The following is a 9,387-nucleotide window of genomic DNA, read 5'->3' as shown; positions in this document are numbered from 1 at the left end:
TTTTTGCATACGTACTAAATGGATGGCGCCTTTAGGCCAGTGTTTCGTTCCCGTTCCTTGGAATCCCAATCGACGCAAGACCCTGCCAAGGTTGGGGTGACCAGTATCAAGGACCAGCTCACGCGAACTATGTCCAGATAAAGCGGACTCGGAGGGGGTGAATTGGGTTGCGTTCTCGGTTTGTGCAGGGGCGTCGTGGTTGTCCGGTCCCTGACAGGGTTCTTTGCCCGCGATTGTGCTACATGGTGTCGGTTCGCAGGGGGCGCCATGGTTGTGTTGTTTGGTGACGGTTTGCGGGAAGTGCCGCGGTTGTGCTGCGCGGTCATGGGAAGGGTTGCGACCAGGTTTTTTTTTTTTTTTGGGGGGGGGGGGGGGGTTGGTTTGTGGCAAAAAAAAAATTGGTGTCGATGGTGTTCCTCGACGTTGGGGGGTTGCTCTGCCTGTCCTCCCACTTGCTGTTGCAGGATATCAGTCAGGACGGCTAGTTTTTTTAACAAGGGGAGGGGGGGGGGTGATGTAGTGTAATAACGTGGTCTGTTGTGCAGCAACCGCAAATGCGGTGGATAAGCAGTACACACGCAGGTGAGCATATACGCATGTGTCGGTAGGGTGGAGAAACTGGGGCAAGGTTCATAGAAGACCCCGCCTGGAAGCCCCAAGAACCCGCTAGTGGGTTCGAGAAGGGAGGCGCGGCCAGGGCGGAGCCAGGCCGCACCGGGTAGCTTAAAAGCAGCAGAGAGTGGGTGCTCAGGGCTGCCGGTTCTGGGAAGTGGACTCGTCTCGTCGTCGCTGTCGTCTTCACCGCCTTCGTCGCTTCCGTCTTCGCTAGATATTGCGTGGTCGGATAGTTGTTGGCTGTCCTGGTCGGCGCCATCGGTATAACATGGTCAGGGTTGTGTCTAGGCTAGGCTCGACAACTTGGGAGAAGTAAGGGCGAACCTGTGATGTTGAAGTGTTGAATAAAAAAGGTGCCTCCTCAAGAACCTTGTCTCCCGCTCCGCTTACACTACACGAGTACTGCAGCACGCTCAATTGGGCAAAGTGTTGACACAACGTGAGTGATATTTCCCAGCATCTACATGGCTAATACCTGTACGCCCTGCATTCAGTAATGATTGTACAATCAATACAATTTGTCTCTCTTACAAGGGAAACTGTAAAACCATCAAATACATTCTACAAGTTACAGTTCATTCCTGCAAGTTCGTCGTGCTATTTTGTATTCATGACGATTGGAAGTACCCATGCTTCTTAGCACACTTTTCAGCTTTGTTCAATTGTTGGGTCAGTGTCCATGTTTCTGATCCATATGAAATAGCAAATAATATACACTGATATAATCATTCTTCTTAAGGCACATTTGTAACTAACTTTACATTTAAATGTTCAGTTTTCCCAGAGCACTGTAGACTGCACTTATCTCATTATTTAATCATTTTGATCGTCATCCACCTTTAATAATATAATTTCCCAATGTGTAAATTGTGTTTTTATCCGGACTTTGTCCAGATCTTTCAAGGATTTGTGAGGTCCTCACACACTCTAGCCTGGTTAAACCTAGGATGGATCGTAGGCAGGCCAGCCTAAATGTTTCTAACCGGCGAAGATATTCCATTAGGGGGGGTCCATGTTTAGCAAGCGTAGAGAAGGGAGGGAATGACTGGGGCCGAGAAGACCTGAAGCTTTGTGCGGAGCGACAGACCAGGTAGCTTCCACACAGCGTTATGCAACCGATGAAAATATAATGCCGCTCGACTGATTTGGAGTGAGACCTCTGCTGTTAAACTGTAGCCGGTTATGAGCACACTGCCCAGGTATGGGAAACTCTCCACTCTCTCCACAACTGCCCTATCATTAATTGGGAGTTGTGTGGGTGGATTGTCCAGTGGTACAAAATACCCAGGCAGGTGCTTAGTTTTGGTGGGACTGATGGTAAGGCCCCATCTCTTAGTGGCAAACTCCAGGTTCAGCAGCAGTGCCTCTAACTCCTCCTCTGAGTGAGCAGCAATCACCAGATCATTGGCATACATAACATGGTTGAGCAATAGGGAGCCATCCCTTGACCGCACCCGGGCATCGATCAGCCTCCCATTGTATCTGTACCGGATGGAAATTCCTCCGGTACAGCTATTGAAGGCTTCACGAACTATGTGGTCGAAATAGATATTAAATAATGTGGGAGCCAGAGGACATCCCTGTTGCACCCCAAGGTGTACAGGGAATGGCTCCGACTCCCAGCCACGTAGTTTTACCCAGGCCCACTCACCATCATGAAGGTCCTTAATGATTGTGAGCAGAGTGTCAGGGACTCTGAAAGTACGAAGAACAACCCAGAGCCCAGGCCTACTGATGGTATCATAGGCCTTGACCAGGTCAATAAAGCAGAGATGTAGGTCTTGTTGGAATTCCCTACACCTCTGCTGTAGCAGACAGACATAAAATATGGCATCTGTGCAGGACCGCCCTTTCCTGAAACAACATTGGGGCTACGGAAGCTTCTCCTCAGCGTGCCCAGCAAGGCGATGATGAATAATCCTTGCCAGGACCTTTCCCGGAACACTGAGGAGTGAGATGCCCCTGTAGTTATTACAGTCTGTGTGGTCCCCCTTCTTAAAGAGGGGGATCACCAGGGCATCCTTCCAATCCTGCGTAACCCGTCCAGTGGTCCAGGCGGTTGTTATGATGTCATGTATGGCAGTCTGTGCACAAATGCCAGCCTCCCTCAGCATTTCGCTTGGGAGATCATCTCTGCCCGGTGCCTTTCCTGGTCTCAGACTCCGGATCGCCTTCAGTACTTCCTCAACAGATGGCACCTCAGTCAGCCACTCACAGGGGGTGGCACCACAGCCTCGGGAGGGTCATCCCCACTTTGTGTCACGTTGTTTTCCAGGCTGATGGATTTCCCCTTCCCCAGGACCTCACAGAAATGCTCAGCAAATCTGCCAACCTGTTCTTGGGGGTAGGAGATTGGATCACCGTTTTTTCCCCGAATGATGGTAATAGGTGTGGTGCTGCAGGTTACTTTTTTGATGGAATTAAAGTTCGATTTGTGATCGCGGGCCATTGAGGCAGACTCCATCTCCTCAGCAACCCGCGACCACCACCCATCCTTGCAGCACCTCAAGGCTCTCCGAACCTCCGAACGAAGGCTGCGGTAAGCTTCCTCATTCTCCAATGTGGGATGCTGTAGCTGATGAGAGTGGGCTGTCGCTTTTTCTCAGCCAGCCTGAACACTTCCTCTGTCAGGCAAGGTCTCTGGGGAGGCCTGGACCGTGTACCCAAAGCAGCCATTGTGGCTGCATGAGCCACAGTCTTTAACCTCGCCCATTTCCCCTCGACATCAGGAGGAGTCGGGGACGATGCCAACCCCAGCCGCAAGCGATGATGAAATTCTCGCTTGCAACTTTCATCAGCTAGCTGAGACCATGGCACTAAGGGTTTGAATGGGGTCCTGGGTGTATACCCACCACCGGAGTGGACGAATGGCATGTGCATCTTACAGATGACAAGTCGATGGTCAGTGGGCAGATCAGTTTCATGGTAGGTCCTGGTGTCAAGGATATGGGCCTGCATCCGCTGTTCTGTCACTATGTAGTCCAGCATATGTTCTTGCTTGGATCAGGCATGCATCTGTAATGTTCGGAGTCGTCGTAGAGGCAACACGGTTTATTATACTATAAACAGATTACACTTAAGCCTTAACACAAAGGGATAATGGCCCCTTCCACCCACAACCTGGGGAGGTACAGCCTCCGGGCTATCGTACCTAACACTCTGACTCGTCTAGCCCTCCGGCTGGCTAGACCTAGGGGAGGCTGACCCACCGCTGGCCCGGTGGGTCCCCGACCACTGGTCCGTCCAGACCTGGACATCAGGCCGAGGGAACCTCAGGGTCCTAACCTCTCGACCACTGGCACTGCACTGAGCCCCGGCCCTTAGAAGGACGTCGGTGGCTTGGGGTCCAGGGTCTTCTTCTCCAGGCGTCTTCTGGCTTCTGCTTGAGGCGAACTGACTCGCGCTCTCAGGGACCCGCTATATATACTCTTTCTCCCTGAGGGGCGGGGTTCTGGGGGATCGTAGCTTCCCCCAGCCCCCTCCCCTCAGAGGGGTTCCAACCGCCGTTGGCCCGACCGGTCCGAACCGGTTTCTACCTCTACCCTTGGTTGTGGCACGTGTGTGTCAACATGACCACCACACATCCATGATGTTGTGTGGATGCGCCGATGCCGGAACAGCGTGTTGGTAATTACAAGCCCATGGGCTGCACAAAAATCGAGCAGCCTCCTGCCGTTGTTATTAAGCTGATCTGGCCCATGCCCTTCAATCACTCCAGACCAGGTACCAGCATCATGACCAACTCGGGCATTGAAGTCACCCAACAGGATGACTCTATCCTGAGGGGCCACTTTAGCTAGCACCTGTGACAGGAGGTCATAGAAGCCATCTGACTCATCGGCCTTGCCTGCATCCCTCCACGGATGTTCGTCTTCGGTGGGGGCATAAGTAACCATGACGACCACTCCTCGCCTCTGGTTGATGGGAAGGCGAGCCCAAAGTAGCCTGGGGCTTACAGCTTCCCACAACTCACCGCCACGCTCCCAAACCCCCTTCATTCCTTTGTTCAGAAGAGCGACTCCCTGTTGTTTGGCAGTCTCCTGCCCCGAGTAGAGGACTGTCCACCCCTCATGGTGGCTGGAGCCAAAGCCGGTCCACCAGACCTCCATAATACCACAGAGATCTAGGCGGTACCGGTCTAGCTCCCGACAGAGGATTGGTAGCCTCTCCTCCGCAGTGAGCGTTCGAACATTCCACATGGCCACACGTCGTGGTTTTTTGTTATTTCTGGAGGAGCCCCGAGGGTAAGGATTCAGTCTCCTGGCTCCGCCAAATGGGGTTTTGGCCAGGAGATGTCATAGATGCCTGTCCCCCTGGGGCCTCCGGCACAAGCTTAATAAATGTGTAATGAGCGACTTCCGCGACACATCGTGTAGAGGGTACTTCTTTATTACTCACACTGGGCAAAACACAGGCCAACACTTGTCCTTCCTCACACTGAGTATAACTCTAGGTATTAACACCTCTACTGGCTACACACACAGCCGATCACTCAGCGTGGTCCCATCACCCTCACTCATCTTCTGCCTTCGCTCGCCTGTCTCGACCCGACACCCTCTCTACCGTCTCTGCTTGTTGATACCGTCTCCTCTGCACTCTGTCATATCTGTAATGCCCACTCTGACATGTCTCTTCTTGTCTCACCTGTACTGCCTATTATTGTCCCGTCTGTACTGTCGCATTGTTCATACGGTCCCTCCTTGTATATACCACCTCTCTGTACTGCCTCATTGTCTGTACATATTGTCTATACTGTCTTGTCTCGTCTGCATTGTCGGTATCGTGTGTACTGCCTCGTTTTAATTGTCGGTCTCGTTTGTACTGTTGGTGAAATCTGTATGGTCACCCCTTGGCACTAACTGCCTCGTTTGTAACTGGGTTTATACGTTTTACTGCCCTGTTTGTTGCACACTTTGTCTTGTGTTTTTATTGTGTACTGTGCATTATATCTGTCTCGTTTGTACTGTCTTTTCCTATTCGCCGTCTCCTTCCAACTGTGTTTTCTGTGCTGCTAGTCTCGTTCTGCCTCTTGTCACCACAAAGTAAACATTCGTGCCCAATTGCAATTTGTGTCAACCAGAACTAATCTACTCTCGTCCCACGCCATACGAGTCCCTGCATGTGTCATGGACTTGACCTTAGTCTGATTGCTGACCCGCCCATACCGGACATCTGTAGAAAAAAAGAGCTTCATAGCTCATCGTATTCCTTCAGTCTAAATAAAGATTCTGATAATCAACTCGGCTACGCCGCTGGCTGGCGGCGTGACAATGACGGCGATGGAAACCACGCAAGAGATCTTCCACGTGGCCGGACAATGGAGAGAGATGTCGGCGAGCAGCGACGCAGCCAGGACCCTGGAACCCCACACACGAGCCCCGAGCCCCGGGTCCGCTCCTCCTTATATCCTCCCAGGCGTGGCTAGGCCCCACCTCCAGCTATGTACTCTCATGGAACCTTCGATCAGGTTCCCGGAGTATCTCGGCTAACCCCACCTGTTACCTTTGCCCCAGATACACCTCCTCTGATTGGTGGGTACTTAATCGTGCCCGTACCCATGATTCCCTTTCCAGGCTAGCAGGTGTCACCCTGTCATTACAAATGTTTTACCTCGTAGTTTAGTGGTAGTTAATTGAAGGTGGAGGGGTTACCAGCCCCTCGCACCCGTCCAGAGCCCCCATTTGGCTGATGTGGTGGTTACAAACGCCATGAAGGGAAAGGCCAATCTAAATTGGCCCTCTCCCCACGGCACTGCCCACCACAACGTTGCCGTCCGGCACCACGAGGAGGTAGAGAAATAGTAACAGGCACGCGCTTATTGCCTGCGCTCCATCCAGTTTCTGAGAAGTTGTGCAATCAGAGGGGAAGCTGAGCTGGTCGGTGCCTCACCTCTCGTCTCTCCCTGTATTTGCAGTGGAGCTCCGCAAATTTGGCGATTTTGACTATAAAAATATTTGGAATCATACATAAATGACATTTATAACACAGATCAGTGGAAAAATCTTTATATTTTTTTAAGTAACAGATATTTTCATTGGAGTATGACAGATGAGGCTCTGCCTCTCCTGCCTCCCCTGACCACACGTGACTGGTGCTGGACTGTACTAATGAGTCCTAATGAGGATGAACCCGGTCTTCAGTCGTGTCTTTGTTTCCCTGTTGCCTATTAAGGTGGTCACGTTTCCTCAGCTCTTTGAGTTGGTGGTTTGGATATGGCTTAGAGGTTTTGTGTGTTCGAATCTGTAAGTGACAATAAAACATATCTCAACCAAACAGTGCAGGGCGTAAAATAAAAAAAAACAGACGACTTACAGTGCACGTTTTGTGTGTTGTTAAATATATAAATAGCCCTCAATCACGTTTATTTCGCTGTCTTGCTCAAGAGGTAGCCTTTGAAGTTAATCTTGGGGTTGAGGGTCATTGGCGATCGGAGCCTGGTGCATTACGACTTATCTGGTGTGTGCATTACGCGTGTGCTAGTTCCCCTGTACTACATCATCTGTCTTCCATTTCATATATTTTCTGAATACATCTCTTGTCTATAGTTTAGATTTCTCTTCAGTACATCTCTCTAGTATCTATAAGTTATCTGAATACATATCTGCTATCTCTTTTGATCATATCTTCATCTCCTGCTTTTTATGAAAGGCATCTTCTGTAACATATTTTTTCAAATCACATCTGAGTGCATCTGTCTCCCATCATCTCTCTCATACCTCCTATAAATACATGTCCGTTAATGTTTCTAAAAATATCTCTATGGGACTTTTTTGCCATGATCAAATTATGAAAAAATAAGAAGAGGCTTTACCTTCTAAGGCAACAACACAAAAGGTGTTATAGATGTAGTGGCATAGCACTGGCTGCTGGAAAGAAAAAGGATCTGTGGCGCACGGCAGTCCTGACGTCAGCAGGACAGGATATACATGAGAGGGGTGTTGTATATGTTGGATTATGAAATTTTGATAAAAATAATAAAAATTAATAATTTTCCGAAAAATGCGCAAATAGCATTAATTATGTTAATGTGTGTAATTATATGCATAAATTATGATAATGTATGTGATTATATGCATAAATTATGATAATCACGGAGATAATCGTAGTAATTTATGCGGATGCTTGCGCCTATGTTAATGTGTGCAGTTATGCTAATTAGGCTTAGTTTCGTTTATCCAGAGTTATATCAATCAGGATAACACGATTATCATTGATTAAACATTTACCGATTATCCTAGTGTGTCTTATGATATTTTAGGTCTCCATTTTCATATCTCATCGCAGGTAACAGCTCGTATGAATAAGACAGTTTTGCATGGACTTGGAAAGAAGCACTCGAACAGTTGGTGTTAAGCAATTTTAATTCTAAACAAGCACATGACACTCTAGTATGCGAAAGCGAGTATACGTCAATAAATTCATGGGCAAGATTATGCAATTAACGAAATTGAATGACTAAAACATTTCTTATTCATGTAACTCGACGGCAGCAACTGCTTTGCACAATCAGGTGGTAGTGAACGCACCACCTCGAAATGGCAACCCTTTTTGAAACGCAAAGATATATATTTTTTTAAAGTCTTATTCGTGTGCGTGCTGTGTGTGCGTTGTCCCCTCGTAATATTAATTAAATTTCTTAGAGCCGGGAGTTGTGTCGTTAGCTTGCGTGGTGTGGGAGGATACAACCCGCCGCCAGCGAAGTTCCTCTCTGGGTTGGGCGTGGCCGCAGAAAGCCCCTGCTGCTCCCACACTCGGACATCTCTGCTTGTGCGCTCTCTCTCTCTCTCTCCACTGCTGGATGACGAGTTGGCACGACGCTCGGTGACGCCCGGTGACGTCCGAGTCGTGCTGCTCTTGCGCTCTCTCTCCCTCTACTGCTGGATGACGAGTTGGCACGACGCTCGGTGTCGCCCGGGTCGTGCTGCTGCTGTGGCTCTCTCCTTGATCGTTGCCAACTTCACACGGACACTCGCCCTTGCTTCAGGCTGTGTTGGCTTGTGGCTCTGGACGACGCGGCTGTGCTCACTGGGGGTTGGTGTGCATCTCAAACACACGGCGCATGCGATGGCGCTGTCCTCCTCCTCACAGCCGTTCAATCAGGCTTTCTCCACTGCTTCGCGCTCTCTGCTTTGCTCGCTTGGCGATCTCCGCCTTTCCTGCGGGTTGATCGCTGGTCGTCACTCTGACGAGGAGCGATGTTTCGTTCGTGGCAGGGTGGACGTTGGTGTCATTGTTGGCTTCACTCGCAGCTCGGCGACTCAGGGTAGCGATTCTTCTCAGGTGGTTCAGACCTCGGCTTGTTGCTGCATGTCGCTACCCCGCGAACCTCGTCATTCTGGATGACGAAAAACTTCTTCGTTGGCGGTGACGAGAGGAGGTGGAGCCGACGCCCCGTGACGATCTGTGGTGGGGCCGTAGCCCCGGAGACGAGATGGGGCCCAGAGCCCCTGACGATCTGCTTTGAATGGATTTTTCCTCGGCTTATATCGGGAAATTCCACTCAGTTTCCCGAGTTGTTCAAAGGCTGTCATAAAACCTTCCTGTGGGGGTGAAGTTGTGCGTCCGTGTGTGTCGTGTCCGTCTGTGTGTGTTTGTCCGTGTGTGTTAGTCCATATGTTTATTAGCTTTGAAGACACAGCTGTGTAATTATTCTGGAAGGAGGGGTGGGGGCCTTGCGACGGCGCCACCTAAGTTATCCATTAACCAGACCGACGATTGTGTTCACATCGAGTTATATAAAAAAAATATTCTAATCCATGTTTTTGTTTCTGA

This window comes from Lampetra planeri, chromosome 1, assembly GCF_965212315.1.
Source record: "Lampetra planeri chromosome 1, kcLamPlan1.2.h2, whole genome shotgun sequence".
Lineage (NCBI taxonomy): Eukaryota > Metazoa > Chordata > Hyperoartia > Petromyzontiformes > Petromyzontidae > Lampetra > Lampetra planeri.
This window is presented reverse-complemented; position numbering follows the sequence as displayed.